The sequence below is a fragment of the Bufo gargarizans genome, chromosome 2 (assembly GCF_014858855.1).
Source record: "Bufo gargarizans isolate SCDJY-AF-19 chromosome 2, ASM1485885v1, whole genome shotgun sequence".
In the NCBI taxonomy this organism is placed as follows: domain Eukaryota; kingdom Metazoa; phylum Chordata; class Amphibia; order Anura; family Bufonidae; genus Bufo; species Bufo gargarizans.
The window spans coordinates 581,353,628-581,372,557 of NC_058081.1; positions in this window are offsets into that span (position 1 = coordinate 581,353,628).

Genomic DNA, 18,930 nt, shown 5'->3' on the forward strand with positions numbered 1-18,930 from the left:
CATAGAACTTTCACTACTAGAATAAAGGATCTTCTGCACTCCAGGGAGAAAGAGACAAGGTGGGCTCATCAGGTGATGGCACTCGGTTTTGCATGCTTGAGAAGGATGCAGTAGACAAACAAGCATACATGTATCTGTGTCCTGATGGCTGGTAGCATCATGGGCCACATAGGACCCTCAGACCACAGGTTCATTGCTGCTCTAGTGCTATATGATACAAGGTAACTAATACACCTGAGCTCCATTGTATGTGGAGAGTCTGGCTAAATTCTTCTGGATTCCGCTTCTAAAGATATCAGTGGTATGTGGGTGTGAATTATAAAGCAAACATAAGGCCAGAACCAGTGAAATATATATTTTTTTTTATTAAAATCAAAAAACAACATACATCAAAACGTCTATACTACTATCAAATATATAGTGCAATACATTCAGTAATATGTAATTAAGTCATTCCTTCTCATGGCCTCGACAAACTAAACACACAGATATCATTCATAAAGCTTAAATATGGCCACCACACTGTATATCTCCGGCCTATTGCATCTTTATGACCTTAGAGATAAGATGGACTTTAAGCTCCTTCCTTGGACTGTACTTTACCATATTAGACAATTGCTCATTGTGGCATTTTACAGGAACTTACCATCACTTCCTTGTCAATGGGCTACACAATATACTAAGTAAGAAACTGCATAGAAAAAACAGACTTGAACTGAAGACTTGGCAAACTGCAACCAACGGCATTACCAGACAGTATTAGACAAGGATACGTAGATCTAACCTTGTCTGGTAAGACATTGGTCAACAGGCAATTGTTCTGGATAAAGAAGATGGCTCAGGCCTGAAACTGTAAAAGCACCAAAAGAAAAATAAGATTTATTCTATTTTACATTAACCAACATTTACAAGAACTTTATAAAATACAATAACTATAGATTAGAGGGTCACACACACATCTTGTATGCATCTCTGGGAGTCCGTAGTTCTAATTGTATACATGGGATATTTTGTCTGTTGTTGTCTTCTGCATTTAATGAGTCTTTCCAAAAATATTTATTTGATTTCATTAATTTTTTTCTTATGCTCTATAGAAAACATGAAACATCAATATGGTATAGGCATCTTCCCCAGCAGCACAATGCTACACTTCTTACGAATTTTTTTGTACGGGTTCAATGCAATGTGGAAATTGTAGCATAGACTTGATAATTGCCTTAGATCAAAACCTCTGGGTCCTTTGTTGTAGTATTTGCTTCATCAGAATTGTTCATAGTCATGGCTCACTATTGCAAGATCGGGTAGAGCAAAACAAATTGGAAATACGAGACAGATAGATGAATGGAGAGTTAGATAGATAGATAGATAGATAGATAGAATATTGTTTCAGTTGAAGGGGTTGAATGGTTTTCTCTTTGACTTGCTTTGATTCTGTAGGAAGATGCACTTGGAGAGTACACAAGAGAAGAAGAGTTGAAACAAAGATATATGAAGAAGAGAACATGTTGAGGATACTGTACCTTTCCCAGTAGAATGAGACAATACTAAGACGTTTGGAGCTGTGTATCAGCCTTTCACTTGCCAGGCCCAGCCCTCTCCTGGGCCGCATTTTGTGTCACACCGGTGTATCTACTCTAGGCTTGGTAAATAAATGTTTAACAAAAGCGCTTTATTTCTGCACCAGGCTAATCAGCTCCATCCCTCTTAGCAAATAAAGGAAGGAATGACTTTTTATTTGTGGGGATGGGAAAAAGAAAAGACCCAGACACCACAAAGCTAATATTTTATACATTTGAAAACCTTTTTTTTTTTCTTTTTCATTACCCTTATGTAAAAAAAAAAAAAATTCTCAGTAACCAAATTCCATTAAGTAATTCACCAGAAACAAGTTCAGCAGCTTTTGTGATAAATGTTCTTTCTACTGCTGGAATTTCACTCACGAACATGATGTAGTAAGAGTTGCTGCTTCTGTAAAAACTGAGATCAGAACTGTCATAGTTATGAAATTTTCAGAAGATAAGGTTTGATTGCTTCTTAATAGATTTGATTTCTCAAAACTTTTTGAAAATAAAGTCTTAGGAAGTTTGTTGAACACTTTTTTCTGGATGGCATTTTAAATTTCAATGAATAAAAAAGTGTTAAATGGTAAAATGGATCATCTTTGTTTAGACATTAGTTAGAATGTTTTTGAAAAATTATAACAGTTTTTCCAGTTAATTAAATTTTGGGTTTCTCAAGATTTCCAAATCCATTGTGATAAATTATTCGTTTTGTAAATATGTAGATATCAACGGTCCATACACATCTGGATTTTGCTGCTATTGTGAAGGCTAAGCTATAGGACACACACCTGACTTAACCATCACCTCGGAACAAACTAGGTGAAACCCAGGTCATCTGCCCCTTGGCTCTCCATTGGCCACAAGATGACCACTCAAAAGGTACCTGATAGGTGCCATCAATGGTCATTTTCCAGGTATTAAGAGGTTAGAATAATATCTCTAAAACTACTATGTTGAGCACTGTTGAGCATTGAAACACTAAATTATGTCTAGCTAACTTTACTTTCATAGTCAATTTGATTTCAGTGATAAAAGTGACAAATATATGACTTCTGGGACCCACAGTGATAATACGAATGTGTTGTTTCCAAGTTCCCTGTGTGACCTGAGTGGTAGTGCATATGCTTCATTCACTTTTATGGGACTGACAGAGATAGCCGAGCACTGTACTCGGCAGTCCCAAATAAGTTAATTGAACAGTGGTCACATTTGTGCACTACAAGTCCACTCACACAGGGGAATCAGGAACTCCTGTTTTTGTTATTGGTGAGGGTTCACCGGTCACACCACCTTAGGGTATACATTTATCATTCTCCGCTTGGGACCTCTCTCTATCAGCCCATGAAAGAGAGGCTCCATTTCTCATGGACTCAAGCCATCCATGTATTAAACGCTTCAATACTGAATACAGTATATGAATATAAAAAGGGTTATTTCTGATGAGACAAGCCCTTTAAGCGAAAACAAACTGGGATGTACAGGCCTTCTGTAAAGATTACTATATGTTTTAGAAGACCTAAGCATACTAATGAAGTGGCACAACAGATACTGCCAACCTCATGTACATCTATGGCTTACAGAATTCATTTTACATGGCTTACTGACTACCATCTCTACCAATCAGCTTTCCTTGGCCAGTAACACAACTGAAGGCATCTGTGTTGGTCCCATGTGCATATGTGCCCGCACTGCTGGGAAAACTAATGTTTTAATATATGAAAACTAACCCCTAGCAGCAACAGGGGCATTGCCATTACACCTAGAGGCTCTGCTCTCTCTGCAACTACCACGCCCTCTCCACTTTGACTGACAGGGCCAGGTGTGATAACATTTTTACTGCCAGGCCCTGTCAAAATGCAGAGGGAGTTTGCATGTATTAAAGCATTATTTTTCTCAGCAATGTCGGCACAAATGAACATGGACCCAACACAACTGCAAGGTGCACGTGGCTCAAGACAGTTTCATAGATACAAGTCTGCTGACCGATGCCCTTTAAGGATATTTTTGTTGATTGTTTGAGGCCGCCTACAACATTCTAATCAAATCCATGGCCTTCATGTTGCAGTCCTACGTCTTTCTAGGAACGACTGGAAAAACAATGACACCAAACCTAGGAGAAGTATTTGAACGCTTACCTCATACAGACCTTGCATCTTTGCCTACATTCATATTAATTGATCCTTTTAGAGAACATAGACAAAAAAGTTCTGAGATTTCATTGACCTCTTATCTTCAACAAGCTGAGTCAACAAATTGCAATGTATAGATCTTTACAGCATCAATGTAGATAATGTTAAGCTGAGGGAGCAAACTCTAGGTAAATGGGTAGAATGATCATTGCTAGGAACTCCCCTATCTTCCAGGATATCCCTGTTTTCCACTGCAGTTTCTAATTGTAGTGTAGTCTGGGAAAACCGTAGGTGGAAACAGAGCAATGCCACTTTGTTGATTGGAGACAAAAGTTTTATTATATTACATTAAAGTTTCTACTTCTAAACCAGCAAGGGTCTTCGTGTAATCTTTATCCTTCTTTTAACCCTTAGGTATTGTCATATGTGAAAAATGTTTAAAATGTGGCTAGAACTTTCCGTACACAATCAGGCAGTTCAAATATAACCATCAAAAAAATCCTTTGGTCATCTTTTTCGTCAAAAAGTGACATGAATGGAATTGGTTTGCAAGCATCAGTCAAGACTACACACTGATTTTACTAATTTCTTGCATTTGCTAGCATTATGTAATTATCAGGTCTATGCCTTGTATATAAAATGGAAGGTTTAAAGAAAAATCAGGAAGCCAGAAATCAGTGATTTGGCCATTTGAAATTTCACTGTGCAATAATGTAATGATTGGAATTAAGTAACAGACTCATCGACCATCATGCCTGGTGGATGCCTACACGATATTGGCATTAGGGATTTTACCACCAAGAAATTATGGTAGAGTGTTCTGATTTGGCTTAACAACAACAACAACAAAATATGGAACAGCTGGAAAAGAGTCACGCCAAAAAGTCATCCATACCTCATACCGTATTTCATATCTCCAAAGGCTCATCCATGGGTCTTCTGGTGCGTGGAGTATATCGGTTCTCTCTTTAAACATCGTTACCAGACAGTGTTAGAAAAAGTAAATTAAATCCAGCACTGTCTAGTAAGATGTCCATAGAGGACCAGCATGTTATTCATCACTAGCTGAACACCAGAGGATGTCATTGATCACCTAAAGTCAAATATGTTTTCAAATTTCTAGTATCAGAAAAAATACATTACTAGTACAGCTTATTCGAGATAAGCCAACTTGTCTCACATGGTGACTTATCTCAACTAGTTAAACAGGAAAAGGATAAAGTTGGAAGGAAGTAGTGAATGGTATTTAGAATATAGAAATGGGCAAAAAATAAATTCAGTCAACTCAAGATTTGGAGAACATTTTTTAGTTCTCTGTTCCACAATTTCTTCCTACCTCAAGTTACTTGAGACTAAAACATGGTCAACAAAACCTCCTTGACATCTAACATAATTCATAATTAGGATTAGTCGTTAAAGTAAACGGTAAGCAAGCAATTTTTATGATCTGGAAATATTTTTTCTAACGTGACAGCAGACATTGAGTTTACTAATATTATATGAAAATGTTTAATCTAATTGCCAATTGGTTTGGGGCAATGGTAGTCCTGAAAACTAATGGGCACAAAAAAATACTAAATTTATCCATTAACCTTTGGCTGCTCTATGGCATGCCCGCTTAGCCCACGTTGTCTGTGGGACGCCATAATCATCATTACCAGGCAGTATTAGAAACAGAGATAACATCCAATGCTGCCCAGTAAGATGGCAATAGCGTCACATAATCCAGGGGGCATCTGAAAGCAGTAGGCATACGGAATGAGCCAAGCGATAGTATTCAGCTAAGGGAGAAGACACAGGAAGAGAAATTAGGAAGCCAGGTCAATTAGGTTTTCACTTACCATACGAAGACAGAAAATATAAAGGTTCTGTATCCCAAAAATTACATGAAGAGATAAGAACATGACAGAAGAAAGAAGAAGAGATCACATAGTAATAACATTAATACCAGGCATCTCAATATACATAGAAATATCACTTTTGTTAACACAACTCTTGAAGAATTTTAAATGTATTTAAAGGGGCTTCTCGTTTACCCTCAGGTAATTGGCAGCTACTTGTTTAGTCATGTTAACTCGCCTGTCATTAACATTGCCATTCCTTCCAAATGGAATTTTTAAAGTTTGCCTTAACAAATTTTGGCACCAAACCAAAAAATGCAGACGTCTTAATGGAATAAAATAGTTTTGAAAAGAGACCACATTGTCTGCTGTGATTAAGTATAGGTTGGCAATTTAAATAAGAGAAAAAAAATCATAATCTTTCCATCAAACGCAGGGAAGCGGTTTGTGAGAAACGGATGTGGACTGGCATTGTTTTCACTATGAATGTCACCATTTTGTCTTGTAGAAGGAAAGGAAAGAAGAAACTGCAAAATGGCCTCCAGGTTTGAATCAGGAGAATGTGGGTTTGCAGCTGCTTAAAAACACCCACACTAAAAATCGTCAGCGAGCAGGATTTTGTGAGTCAGCCTGCTCCATGGCACATTTAAGGGGAAGGTGCGTTGAAACAAGCCAGCTATACCGAAAGAGCAAGATAAACAGAGGCAAGCAAACAATGTGCCGGGGGCCGAGGAGCTACGACTCCTATTACTGTAAAAATCCAAGCAGAAAAATGGCTAGAACAGAGTCAGTGACTATATTTTACATTATCTCATCAGCTTCATATTACAGCAAGCTTAACATGAGTGGAACCAGAGCTTAATGGACAGGGAAGCTAAGCAACTATCAAGGGCTGTCATGTGGAAGGGGAAGGCCAGACAGGGACACTAATGATTTAATTAGAAAAAGTTGGACGGCCAATTATTTGCTCTACCTGGACGACTTTGTGAGCTTGTGTTGTATCACACCGGTCAGATTTTTTCAGGTGGTATTATGTAACCCTGCAGGACATGTGTCCAGGCATGACAGAAACTGATGACCAGACGTGATAAAAACACAGCTCCACTGTGGCTATGTACATAGAAGTAGAATAAAAAAAAATACTAAAAATTAAGTAAAAGTTTAAATTTACTTTCGAATAAGCCACTGACAAATGACTGAGGTAATAGGATTGGTCGCTGGCATTGTTTTCATTGACATCTTTTTCATAAATTGGTTATACATGGTTGCCCAGTTTTATGGTGACACTAGCAATGTGATGGGAAAGTTGAGGTGAGTCTTATGCTATTATTTGTCTATAAGCATTAGATAAAAACTTGACCGTAGCTTGGCCTTCCTCGACGTAGGACAAGGAATCTGTTCAGAGACTAGGCCTCTATCTAAATAACATGCTCAAGGTTGTGACCCCAATGGCATCTAGCCCTCTGGGCACACGCCCTGCCAGACCCATCTGAATTAAACTATCTATAAAATATTATACAAATCCAAATTGGCCTCTTTTCTTCATTTTCATTTATAAACTGAGCACCAAAATATATACTTTTTTTGGGGTGGGAGGGGGAATATCTAAATTTTTGATGATTTTTTTATAAAATAAAGTCTGTGTTATTGGCATAATAACTGAGGAAAACCCTTCTAGGAAGTTTATTAGCACATCGTGATCATTTATTTGATTGTAATTATAGGGACTGGTTGCCATAAAATTTGTATCCATCTTCTTTACATCTTCTGCATTGCGAGGCTTTCACAGGAGTCTACATGTATTTACTAAGATGTAGCAAAACCCAAAAAGGGGCTGTAACGCATAGCAACTGAGAAGATATGAATAATACTAGAATCTAACTGGCTGTTGCAATTTTTATTTTATTTTTGCAAATATGGTTATCTGCCTGCATTGCATCATGGGATTAAGGGTGGCCTATGTCAAATTATAAACCTAGGATTTTATAGGGCACATTCTAGAAATATGGAATTGAATAGGGCCTGAAAATGTCCAACTGCTCTTCTAAACCATAAATCCCGGCAGGTCCTGTCAAAAGGCTGGAGAATTAAAAAGCTTTTAATGATTAAGTAATCCACTGATAAGTATTGATAAGCCAGGGGTATGACTACATACCGCACCTGTCACTTTATACACTTGGACTCTTGTCATTGGATGGTAATAGGAAAAAAAAAAAAAAAACTATATGGCGGTATTATCACTGGGTGTGCCGACCATTTTACACTGAATGTGGATCTAATATCTAATATTAGTCTTGAATATGCATGTAACGTTATTAGGGCCTACTAATAGTAGTTCGATTTTATTTTTATGGGGTATTATCGAATTTCTTCCCATATTTCAGCTTTTTAGTCTGATAATACATGCTGAATCCAAGCATAATCCTAGCAAAACACTGTCCTGTACTGCAAGTTATTACATTAAAGCACATAAATATGGCATACCTGCCCCCTGTATACAAATAATAATCATGGAGTCAGATTCAGATATCCTTTAAATGCCACATAGCCCCTAAAACTGGACATAAAGCAAGGACAATGATGGATCAGCTGCACTCGTAATCTGGAAACAGAGATGATTTAGCTCTCCGCACAGATCCGACATGGGATTCTTACAACTAAACAATGAGGCCTTATTTCCAGGCGACACGTATATGGCAGGCCGGTTATAGTTAATATGTGGCTCGATTCTCGTTTCATTTCTGCACCACTGCACAAAGAAGGCTATGGGGAAACCACATGCCCAACTCAATAAAATACTGTGACCATATTTAAGCAGTTAACTCTCCGCAAGTAAAACTATATACATTTACAGCACAAAAAAACAATTGTACACTCCAAATACACCTGACTGCAGGAAAGAAGGCAAATCATTGTAATACACGCATGCATATCTCCCAGTCAACCAGCCCGGTATACAAGGGAAGAAGAATCAGTTTAATGGCTTCCGTGCAAGCACCGGAACAGAGAGCAAGAAGGAGGCAGGTAAAGAGGAAGGAACGCGAGTAAGGACAAAAAAATCTGCCTGGAATTCAAGATCTTCGTCAAATTGAGAGCAATGAAAGCACAGAAAGAAGTAGTAGAAAATAAAGCTGAAATCTCACGGTTCCACAGGTGCTCAGAGCTCTGCTTCATTCAAGCATCGGGTCCTCTTGAAATCTAAAACCCACCTCATGGTCTCCCAGGTTACAGTTCTCACTTAGTTAATCATCACCGGTTTTAGCAGTGACCAGGCCTTGGGCAAAGCGACAGAGAATGCAGAAAGCATCGAGCAAAACAAGAAACTTAACTAAGCCAGCTCCACCTCTAAGACCAGTAATTATCTTCTTTTACCTGCTTTACCTATTTTCTCCCCGCCCGCCACTCTTCTCCCGCCCAGCTTCCCCCCCCCCCCCTCCTGCTATTCTTACCCATGTTATTTCCAAGCTGCTACGTCTTGGCCCTTTGCATAGTATCAAGTATCAAATAAAGGCCTCTAAAACTTCCATACCTTGCTAAGGTAGCTCCTGCCCCACAGAGGAATGCGACTTCAGTGTGAAAAACTAACCTGCTGGTTAACCCCCAGTGTCAAACCTTAATCAATAGTAAAGAGACTGTGTGCTCAACAAAGCCCTGTAAACCTAAACCTTTATCTACTGCTCGAACAGATAAGACACGAGGAGTCTGGCCACAACTGCCAAGATCTTATTCATTCTGAAAGCTGTCGCTCACATTGTAGACATCCCACCTCATCAACCGGAATCTGAATACCACCAAGAGCAAAATTTAATATCTACCCACAACTACTAGAATCAAGACAATCCAAGCCAAGGCCCTATTTTTCAGTTTCTAAAGATAGAACCGTCTTAAATCCAAAGGGTTAACCTCTGGTTACCACATAATGGCGGGAACAGGTAGAGGTGACTACTTCCCTCAGTTAAACATAAAACACATTGTCTTGGGTAACCTGAGTGACCAAAAGATTTCACATCAATGTCCATTTAACTGCTGTCGTCAGTGCTGAGCAATTTGCGGCAGACATCAAGATCAGAGCATCATAATTGAGCAAAAGGGCCGTCAATATGGGGCGGCACAGAAAAAGGAGGCGATGAGAAGCCATTTTGAATGAATAACATGACTTTTCATGCCTCTGCTCAGCTTTATCAATAACATGTGAACACATTAATCAATGTACTTAGGAAACATTTATACATTATAATATTACAATAATAATACAGTAATAAAATGACGTTTTATATATATATATATATATATATATATAAAACAATAAAATCGGCAAAAGGCCACCTCTTTGAGAAGACCACTCCCATTCTAAATCCAGATGTTTGAATTTTTTCTATATTTTGTGTATATTGGCTGTCCTCTTTGAGAGAGACAACCTGGTATTGCATCTATGGACGGTCACACCAAAGAGGTTTAACTTGATATTTATATATATATATATATATATAGTTTCTCATAAGACATGGTAATAAAACTTATCATCCCGTATGTTATGGAAACTAAACTCAACAACTGCATATATATCATAATCCATCTTAAATTTAGAAATTATATACAAGAAAATGTAGCGTTCCACACACTACAAAATTGATCAAACCAAAACCATTGAAAGTCATCAAATGACCATAAAGCAGCATGAGTCGCTAATAAGGCCATCAGCACTATTCTGATATACCATAACATCAACAATAATACAAATCCGGGGCCTAACGGAGCCTAAATGACTTGATTTGTTTAGTCTTGAACCAGTTCACTACTAAATATTGTGACACTGCAGGTAAGGGCAGGTCCATGCTGGAGACAGAGGTCAAACTCCAGTCTCAGCTTGAGACAACTAGCAAGACTTTGTTAAAAGAGTTAAAGGAAGAGATTAGACAACTGATAAAAGATGAAGGGACATGGTGTCAGTGACTTACAATGAAACTCAAGATCTAATGCACCACCAATTTGAAACAATAGTTATCTCTTCACAAGCAAAGTCGCCATATTAGAACATGCTTAACCCGCATTAGGAAACATGAAATATATTAATGAACGTTTCCCTGTTGAATTAAGACTGAAAACCCACTGTTCTAACCTGAATTTCCAATAGATGAAGATCTGGAAACAAAATCGACTATTTCTTTCCCTGGGCTCTCGCATTCATATGTGTGCATTTCTAGAGCCAGAATCCTCTCACTTCCCCCCTCTATAAATCTCATGTAACTTCTGCACTGTCTTTGTACCCAATGCTGAATGCCTTGCGGCTGCGTGTGAGTACCTGCCCTAACTGGTTGGGCTGGTTGAGGGCTAAAGAGTTTGAATTCATGCTCTTTACTCTATGCGTTACAGAGCACAATGAAACCTGATATTGAAAAAAAAAAAGCACCAATTCCTCCAAACCACCTGAAAAGAGACTTTGAAACCAAAAAGAAGAAGGCATGTAGTCCTACTGTTTCCCTTTTTAAGATGTGGCACCAGGCACATTCCTCACTATGGCACATACTGACAATATCTTGACACCAGAAAATAAACTGCAGCAACGTTACTTCACCAAGGAAGACGAGGGTTGTTCTTCAGGACCGGATACCACCAGGGCAGAAGCAATAGGAAAAGAAGAACAAACAGCAAAATGGTCTCTGTGGTCTTTGTCCATTGCATCCATCTGATGTCTGGATAGGTAAGGTCTACCTTCTCTTTCACCAGGTGACACATGGTAGACATAAAAAAATATAAATAAAAAAATCGTTCTACAAAAACGGCAAATAAAACTAAGGACAAATAAGGACGTATTAGGGGGGAAAAAAAGGCAACCACCAAGTGGTGAATGATGTGCTTCTTCTTGAGAGCCCTGGAGCGATGCTGCCTGTTTAAGCTGAGAAACAAGAAGAGAATGAGGAGGCTAAGGGCTTGGCTTACATGTAGGTCCTCACCCCTCCCTATACAGGTGCATTCTTTCCAACAAACCAATCTCTGTGTTCAAAGTCTTAACAGGTGTGTCTTTCTGGAATTGGATAGGCCAGCGTAGATCTGACTTGCGTGTTGCAGAAGATAGTTCGTGAGAATTACTTCCCGCCCCTTTGCCCCCAACCCCCCCTCTCTGTTACTGGCATTCCAGCCCCCACACCTTTTCCACTGGCTACGTCAAGAAGAAAGCAAAGTGTAGGTGACAGAAAAAACTGCCAAATCAGGCTCATTGAGATTTCCAACCGTTTCCAAGCTAAAAGTTTGCCCTTAAAATGCACTGTGTAATACATGGGAATGCAGACAAACAGGTGGAATAGACAGGTGTCTCCATGAGTGGAGTTGGGTAGGGCAAACATTGGTGATTTGCATCCACCTTAGCTCACTCGACTAGTGTCAACAAACTGACATCTGACTGATTTGGGACATTATATCTAATTACTAATGGTTGCTTGCCTAGGGTGATTTGCAGAAACCTCTACCAAAGTGGGGGGAAGGTTTCAACACCCAGTTGATATAAAATTTTAATATGACTTTTGTGGTCCGTTATTTCTCCATGGGTCATTTGTAGTCTTCTTGTAGTTTTATAACACCTTAGATGGTCTTTTAAATGGTGTTTATTCAGCTGTTTTTGTCCTGAGAAATATAAAAAATTATGTTTAGAGAAAAAAATGTTTGTAATTGAGATGGAACTATAGATGGTGCCTTTCTGGAATCCTAGTTCAGCAATCATGAAAACCTAATGTATGGGAAAAACAAGATTTGGGCCACCAAATTGAAACTATTATTCTTTTTAATGACTAATTTGTGGTTCCAAAATTACTTATAGAGGCTCTTATAAAGTCTGAAAAAGGCAAAAAAAATTGTAAAAAAAAAAAGTACCCTTCGGCTTGGGCAACAATCTGATGCTGCTAGTACCTGGTGTTCTACATCGTGTTATTGTCATTGTGGTGAAGTTCCATCCATGCCCGTGTGATCGTTGCAATGAATTCTGTATGGACGACAATACTGCTGTGGCCAGTGTTGGCTGCCATGGTCATGTGGGCATGGATGGATCATTAATGGCCTAATGACAGGAATTATAGTGGGGGACCCCATTAACTATAGAATTTAAATTAAGCATATTACATTTTTGTGGGGAGGATATCAAAGTGGTTTTCTGATCCTTTTTATGTTAATGAATTATCCTCAGGATAGGCCATCAATATCTGATTGACCGGGTCCAGCACCCTACAGCTTTCATTCATCTGTTTTTCAGTAGCTCCAGTTCCGCAACTACAGCTCCATCCACTGTGTGTAGTGAACAGAGCTAGGTGCTGCAGCGCTGTTTTCATTCACTTCAGGGCTGCAGTAACCAGCTCCATCCACCAAACACAATGGACCAAGCTGTCGTTCCAGCACCAGAGCTCCAGATCATCGGCAGGGGTACGGGGTGTTAAACCCCTGCTGATCAATTATTGATTGCCTATCATTAAAATAGGCCATCAATAAAAAAAAGCACTGGGAAAACCCCTTTAAATCTGCTGCCCTGTAAATCTAGGGATTGTAAACCCGTTAATTACTTTTATTGGTCACCTAACATTTTAAACACTAGTCATATATTGATCATATATTAATCTGAGAATGTTGGATCCTACGGTTACTACATTTCAATGATCACACTAATTGGATCCAATTATCATTTCACCCATCATTTTTCCGATTATCATTTAGGAATATAAACGCTGCATGTAAATGGTGAACCCCATGTAAGGACGATCTTTTCAATTTACCTGGATGTCGTTCTGAATTGGTCCAAAAGGACAGAACCATATGGCAGGATATTTCAATGTGAAAATGAGAAAGAGATTACTTTCTACTAAATTTACAAAAACATCATTAGTACGCTATTACATAATTGTGAGCTCCTTGGTTACAGACCGGGTATCTTGTAATACCTTGGAATATTCTTGCATTAATCCCTGCTTGGAATTGTATTTAGCAGAATTGCTATGGGATAAATATTACCTGCTTAGTATTCAATATAAGGATTTGGGGGCTATTTGACAAGCAGATTGCCCTGCTCTGTAATTAGTAGCTTCCGTGAGTTTGCAGATTACAGGGCATGTGAACGACAATGTTGAGCTGGTCGGGGGAACAGGAAATACAAGCCATTTCTACATAGCAAGAACTGGTTCAAATGTTATATGTTGTATTTATTGAGCCCTAGCAGCCCTACAATGCGGATCAGTGACAGAAAAACACCATAAAAGTAAGCACCATTTACAACGTGCCCTGCAGTATCTGGTTTGACTAGTGAAAACGCCCCGGTTATTTTCCTATCATAAATCCCTTAGGAAGAGAAAAAATGAGTCCAGGCCCAGTTAACCCTATAGCTACAAATGTGAACCTTCTTCTAGGAGTATAGGAACTGCCCAACGCTCCTTGTCCCTGCCAAGAAAGCAAGGAACATACAAAATTAGTGATGCGAAAATATCACGAAATATACCTGATATATTTGCTAATTCGAGACTTCATTATATTTATACAATGCTATTCTATTGCGAAAAATGGTCATTGAAATATTCGTGTGCACATATGCATTTTTGGCATAAGATGAACTATATTAAAGAATATTTTAATTCAGTACTGACTAAGATATTTTAGCCTTCTCCCATTGGCCCACAAGTAATGGTCCATTAACCGGCCTGGTTTTTGCTTGTGGGCCAACGTGAGAAGGCTAAAATATCTTAGTCAGTACTGAATTAAAATATTCTTTAATATAGTTTATCTTATGCCAAAAATAGGCAATTAAAAATGCGCATTAATCGAATCACGTAAGGGCGTTAAGCAAATTTCCTATTGGTTTGGCTTGGTAGAATTGTCGAATTTGTAGAATATAGAGCTATATTCGTAATATGAATATTTGTTTTGTTTTTTCATCTGAACCCATTACATTTACTATAACTAATGGGTTCAGATGAAAAAAATAAAAATACGAATATTCATTTTAACGAATATATATAAATATATTCTAAATATTTGCGATCTATCGAAGTGCCGATATTCGCGAGAAAAATTTGCTATTCGAATATTCGCACTCAACACTATACAAAATCAGCAACCATCAATATGAACTTAGCAGATGCGCAAACGGTTTGTGTAGCAAGTATGTTAACCTGAATTGTTCGATAAGGCAATTAGATGATCCACCAAGAACATCACCGTTTCTCAAAGTTAAAAGGGAACTTGAATACTGATGACTTATGCCCAGGATAGGTGTTCATTATCAGAATGGTGGGGGTCTGGCACCCGCCACCGCCACTGATGAGCCGCTGGAAGGGGTCACGGGCTCGGACGAGCTTCCTTGGCCTGTGATGTCTCACCCATTGATCACATCGCCTTTGTGCAGCTCACGGACCCTTTGCTTGTTATAATATGAAGAGGTTGTGGCAGATGGAGAATAATTCTTTTTTGAGCCATAGTAACTGATTTTGGAAGTTCAAAGAGTAAAAAAGTGTAGTCGTGAAAATGTGGCTCTTCCCGATCTCAACAGTTTACTCTATCTCTACCTCTATATGTGCTCATATATTACAGCTCACTTTATATCTATCATTATGATTTTAGGCGGATTTACATGGCACAACTTTCAGACTGATTATTGGGAACAAACATTACTATGAATGCTCGTTCCCGATAATCGGCCCGTATGCTGCTGATCACCTGATGAACGAGCAAAAATGAAATGTCGTGCAGCACATTAACCCCTTCGGGCACCGTGACGTACCTGTATGTCATAGTGGCTGAGGACTTGTATGGAGTGGGCTGCTGCCGTGAGGTGGTGGGTGGCGGCTGTATAATACAGCAGGCACCTGGTGCAATGACCGAGAATGGCGATCATGCTAAACCCCATCATTTACCCCTCAGATGCTGCGTTCAACAGCGATCTCACCATCTGTGAGGTTAGGCAGAGGGATGCAGCTCCCTCTTCATTCCGATCAGAGTCCCCGCAGTGAACTGCTGGAGGTTGCCAGGCCTGTCATGGTAAGCTTCCTGCTAAACTGTGCATGAGGCACAGCTCAGCAGGAAGCTCATCAGAATGCCATTCACCCTAATAAATATCTTTTAGGGTGAATGGGGATAGGGATCAAAAGATCCCAGGTTCTAGCCCCCTAAGGGGTGTAAAAGTTATTGTAAAAAAAAAAAAAAAAAAAATATTAAAAGTTTAAATCACCCCCTTTCCTAATTTTACATATCAAATATATAAACAATAAAAAAATTGACATAACAGGTATTGCTATGTCTGAAAATGTCTCAATATCCTGATACTTGCATGCTCAGACCACACATGGAGTACAGTTCTGGGCTCCTGTAAACAAGGCAGACATAGCAGAGCTGGAGAGGGTCCAGAGGAGGGCAACTAAAGTAATAACTGGAATTAGAGTTGTTCACTTTAGAAAAAAGACGACTGAGGGGAGATCTAATTAATATGTATAAATACAGACGTGGACAAAATTGTTGGTACCCTTTGGTCAATGAAAGAAAAAGTCACAATGGTCACAGAAATAACTTTAATCTGACAAAAGTAATAATAAATTAAAATTCTATAAATGTTAACCAATGAAAGTCAGACATTGTTTTTCAACCATGCTTCAACAGAATTATGTAAAAAAATAAACTCATGAAACAGGCATGGACAAAAATGATGGTACCCCTAGAAAACACAGAACATAATGTGACCAAAGGGACATGTTAATTCAAGGTGTGTCCACTAATTAGCATCACAGGTGTCTACAACCTTGTAATCAGCCATTGGGCCTATATATATGGCTCCAGGTAATCACTGTGTTGTTTGGTGATATGGTGTGTACCACACTCGACATGGACCAGAGGAAGCAAAGGAAAGAGCTGTCTCAAGAGATCAGAAAGAAAATTATAGACAAGCATGTTAAAGGTAAAGGCTATAAGACCATCTCCAAGCAACTAGATGTTCCTGTGAGTACAGTTGCACATATTATTCATAAGTTTAAGATCCATGGGACTGTAGCCAACCTCCCTGGACGTGGCCGCAGGAGGAAAATTGATGACAAATCTAAGAGACGGATAATCCGAATGGTAACAAAAGAGCCTAGAAAGACTTCTAAAGAGATTCAAGGTGAACTTCATGCTCAAGGAACATCAGTGTCAGATCGCACCATCCGTCGTTGTTTGAGCCAAAGTGGACTACATGGGAGACGACCAAGGAGGACACCATTGTTGAAAACGAATCATAAAAAAGCAAGACTGGAATATGCCAAACTACATGTTGACAAGCCACAAAGCTTCTGGGAGAATGTCCTGTGGACAGATGAGACAAAAATCGAAGTTTTTGCCAAGGCACATCAGCTGTATGTTCACAGACGAAAAAATGAAGCATATCAAGAAAAGAACACTGTCCCTACTGTGAAACATGGAGGAGGCTCTGTTATGTTCTGGGGCTGCTTTGCTGCGTCTGGCACAGGGTGTCTTGAATCTGTGCAGGGTACAATGAAATCTCAAGACTATCAAGGAATTCTAGAGAGAAATGTACTAGCCAGTGTCAGAAAGCTTGGTCTCAGTCGCAGGTCATGGGTCTTGCAACAGGACAATGACCCAAAACACACCGCTAAAAACACCCAAGAATGGCTAAGAGGAAAAAATTGGACTATTCTAAAGTGGCCTTCTATGAGCCCTGACCTCAATCCTATTGAGCATCTTTGGAAGGAGCTGAAACATGCAGTCTGGAAAAGGCACCCTTCAAACCGGACACAACTGGAGCAGTTTGCTCATGAGGAGTGGGCCAAAATACCTGCTGAGAGGTGCAGATGTCTCATTGACAGTTACAGGAAGCGTTTGATTGCAGTGATTGCCTCAAAAGGTTGCGCAACAAAATATTAAGTTAGGGGTACCATCATTTTTGTCCATGCCTGTTTCATGAGTTTATTTTTTTACATAATTCTGTTGAAGCATGGTTGAAAAACAATGTCTGACTTTCATTGGTTAACATTTATAGAATTTTAATTTATTATTACTTTTGTCAGATTAAAGTTATTTCTGTGACCATTGTGACTTTTTCTTTCATTGACCAAAGGGTACCAACAATTTTGTCCACGTCTGTATATCAGGGGTCAGTACAGAGATCTCTCCCATCATCTATTTATCCCCAGGACTGTGACTGTGACGAGGTGACATCCTCTGCGTCTGGAGGAAAGAAGGTTTGTACACAATCATAGAAGAGGATTCTTTACGGTAAGAGCAGTGAGACTATGGAACCCTCTGCCTGAGGAGGTGGTGATGGTGAGTACAATAAAGGAATTCAAGAGGGGCCTGGATGTATTTCTGGAGTGTAATAATATTACAGGATATAGCTACTAGAGAGGGGTCGTTGATCCAGGGAGTTATTCTGATTGCCTGATTGGAGTCGGGAAGGAATTTTTTATTCCCCTAAAGTGGGGAAAATTGGCTTCTACCTCACAGGTTTTTTTTGCCTTCCTCTCGATCAACTTGCAGGATAACAGGCCGAACTGGATGGACAAATGTCTTTTTTCGGCCTTATGTACTATGTCACTATGTTACTATGATGAGCAGGCAATTATCGGGAAGGAATTATCAGGAAGGCACTACAATTGCCCAATACTTGCCTGCTCAGGTGGGCAGTGCAAATCTGCATTTAGATGGTTTTTAATCACCTAGGCTAGGTAATCAACTAATGTATGGACATACTACTGTGACTCAGTGGAGTATCCAGGACCCATCATTTTTGAAAGTATCTGGGATCCCAGGGGTCAGAGCCCCAACAACAGAACATTGATAGCTTTTCCTAGAAAATGTATTTAGACCCCAGAAAATCCTTAACATGTCAAATACAATGACAATGATTATGGTTAATTAAAAATGATCCTTTATGGCCATTTACATGCTGTTATTATCTTTAACAGCCATAAGGATTCATTATATGATTCCCAAAACTGAAGCATATAAACCCTACAACCTTAATGGGATTTCTGGGTCTTCTATATTGAGGACCTATCCTCAGGATAGGTCATTAATATGTAAATGGTCAATATATGAATGTGTAGCACCTGATGAAGGGACTAGTCCAGTCCTGAAACACATTGTTTGTACACAGGTAATAGAATATATGTAAGATATGTCAGCTGTTTGAATCCATCATTGGGTAGCAGCTCAAATTCAAGATTCCTTTTTTCTACATTTATCTGCATTCACTGGAATGGGACTGCACATAGGCCATATGCCTGATGAACATGACCTTACTGGCCTAGGAAAAGGCTGCAGCCTCTTTAAACATTTGTTGGAGATGCAAGTAGTCAGATCCCTACCCATCAAATATTGATGGCCTGTCCTCATATAAAAGAAAACCCCTTTAATTTCAGGCCTTGACATGATGGCAGTAGC